Source organism: Paroedura picta, chromosome 2 (assembly GCF_049243985.1).
Source record: "Paroedura picta isolate Pp20150507F chromosome 2, Ppicta_v3.0, whole genome shotgun sequence".
In the NCBI taxonomy this organism is placed as follows: Eukaryota; Metazoa; Chordata; class Lepidosauria; order Squamata; family Gekkonidae; genus Paroedura; species Paroedura picta.
Window position 1 is genome coordinate 7,489,663 of NC_135370.1, and position 3,020 is coordinate 7,492,682.

Sequence of the window (3,020 nt, forward strand, 5' to 3'; positions counted from 1 at the left end):
TTTATTTTTACTGCAGAAGAAATATAGACACAGGGAGTTCCCAAATCCGTGCAGAGAACAGTAGGATTATGTAGTGTTAAATACCCTTTCCTTGGAGGCTGGGAAAGATGATGCCCCTTTGCAGGATGAGCCAATAGCTTGGGGTCTCTACCTCCCCACTCCACCTCCTGGGAATACCCCCGGGAACTGCTGACAGAGCTAAAAAGCTGCTTGCAGGCCCCCTCCCAATTGTTTACGTAAAGGGTAGCGACACATCTTCCATTTCTCTAGCCTTGAGATAAGGACTATCTCAGCTATAACATAAACTTTGGTTTAGTGAGAGAGCTTATCAAAATACATTCCAGAGAAGAACAGGCCGTTTTCTCTGCCTGGTCAGTACCAAAGCCTTGAACCAGGACAGACCAGGATGTAGAATTATAGCCAATCCCCAATAACTGTACGATCAATCAGAAAGTTGCAATCATTTTCTTTACCACCAGGCCATCCGTCAAATGCCTTTTTACCCTGCTTGTCTTCCAAGTAACCCCAGCGAGATCTACAGGCACCATCTGGGATTTGGCTCCCGGGCCGTTCCAAGTCTTTGTCCTTCCTGACGCAAAGCCCCGTGTGGGGTCTGGGCCGTGTGAAAGGAGAGGGGCCAGCTTGGAGCCAAGCGGTGGTGGGCTGGCCAGCTTAGGAATGCATTTATTTTTATTTGCCCTTATTAACCTCTTGGACTCTTGCACCCTGCTGGCTCGTGGCGGTTGACAATAAAATCCGTGCAGGCCAACACTCTGTGTCACAGTGGCCAAAACCCAGGGGCCATCAGGAGGTCCCCCAGGAGAGCCACAACCCCAGAGGCCCCCCCCACTGTTGCCCTCCAAGCACGAACAATACAGAGCATCACTGCCCAGACCTAACTTCAGAGAAGACACGTTGGGTCAGGCCAATGGTCCATCCAGTCCAACACTGTCACACAGTGGCCAAAACCCAGGAGACATCAGGAGGTCCTGATGAGCCTCCCCCATATTGATGCCCCCCCCCAAGTACCAAATAGACAGACCACTGCAAGCAGTCCTTGACTTGGAGGTTCCCTGCTGACCCTGAGACACAAACAGTAGATTTCTGTCCCTGCCTAACCACCTAAAGGCAAATTGGCTCCCCATTAAAAGCTCCTGTCCGTGCAGGTGCTGTAGATTCACACCTGGCCAATCCCCAAGCCCACCCCCAGAAAGGACTTGAGGTGTCTCCATTCAGTAAGATCCCTCCCAAAGCCCAAACTGGGCCAGCATGGCTTCAGGCTCAAGGTGTGCCTTGAAAATTTTTTTTAATCTGGAGAAAAATATTTTCAAAATCGAGCCATTATGCTGTTTGGGCGAATCTAGTGCCAGCGTGAACGACCAATGAGAACAGGAAGGCGGCTCTTTTGAAAGCCAAAACCGACCACCTGAAAGAGGGCAAGATTTGCTGTGCCATGAAGATTCCCGTCCCCCCACCTGATTCATCCTGCCGATTTCCCTTGCCTGCTACAATTTATTTTTAACTGTTTGTTAGTTTATTGCTCATATTTCTTTATGGCTGGAAGCTTTGGAATAAAGCCCCCTCTTCTAAAAGATTCCCTGCACAAGTCGGGGGCTGAGGAGACTTTGCTCAGAAAGCCTGTCTGCTGCTGGCGCTCTCTGCTACCCACCAAGGGCTTTCAGGAAGGCGACGGGGCTGGGAAGGGCCCTTGTCCAATAAGACTTCTTCCTTGCTTCCAAAGGTCAGCCTGGCTGGGCAGATTAAACTATCATTTTGTTTTAGCGGGGGCTGCCACCCCAGGTTTCATTTTATATGCGAGAGCACACACAAACCCTCCACTTTCTGAGTGTATATTTGAAACATGCCTCTCCCCCCCCCCATCCCGCAGCTGAGCTCCCTCTATGTGGCTCCGCCTCCCATGGCAGCCATTTTGTGGTTGCGCCCATGCCATGCGTAAGAATTTCAAAGATGGAGACTCCTGGGCCAGAAAGTTCGCCGGATTCTGCCTGATGAGCACCAAGTGATTCTGTTAGCCAGAAACTCTGCTGTTATGTTTCACATTCTGAACGTTCTCACCCAGCCTTTCTCAACTTTTTAAATCATTGAGATACCCCTGAAACATTATTCAGGCTTCAGAAGTGGTGCAACTGGGCAGGATGTGGTTGGGAAGCATAGCTGTATACACACTCACTCAGGGCCCCTGCCCTTCCCACCCATTACAGACCCGTCACTGGCCATTTTGGGAGGGGAGGATGGGTCGACATCACCATATTTGGTTGTAAAAAGGTAAAGGTATCCCCTGTGCAAGCACCGAGTCATGTCTGGCCCTTGGGGTGACGCCCTCCAGCGTTTTCATGGCAGACTCAATACAGGGTGGTTTGCCAGTGCCTTCCCCAGTCATGACCGTTTACCCCCCAGCAAGCAAGCTGGGTACTCATTTTACCGACCTCGGAAGGATGGAAGGATGAGTCAACCTTGAGCCGGCTGCTGGGATTGAACTCCCAGCCTCATGGGCAGAACTTTCAGACTGCATGTCTGCTGCCTTACCACTCTGCGCCACAAGAGGCTCATATTTGGTTGTATCATCCGATAAATGTATAACCAATTTTAGAAAATATTTAAGAAGTAATTAACTCCCACCTGTCCAGGAAACCCAAGGCCATCAAGAAACCACAGGGTTTGACAAAACGCTGCTCTAACCACCTTTGGGGGTGTGTGGCTAGAAACAGATTTTTATCATTGGATTTTTCCCGGCTGAAAAATGGAGGGGGTCTACTTTGCCCACGTGAAGGTGAGGGAGCCTCCTGGACGCTCAGCCCTCATAGTGCCCCAATCGTGGTCAAGGAGCCCCAGGTGGTAGGGACAGAAAGTGGCCATGTGCACTGGAAGCTCCTTTTGCCTCTGCCTGCCCAGTGAGACACAGGGATAACGCACAGCCAGAGGAAAAGGCAAGGCAAAAACAGAATCTCAGCAGCACGAAGTCAATGACAGCAGCAAGAATACACTTCAGAGACAATCCC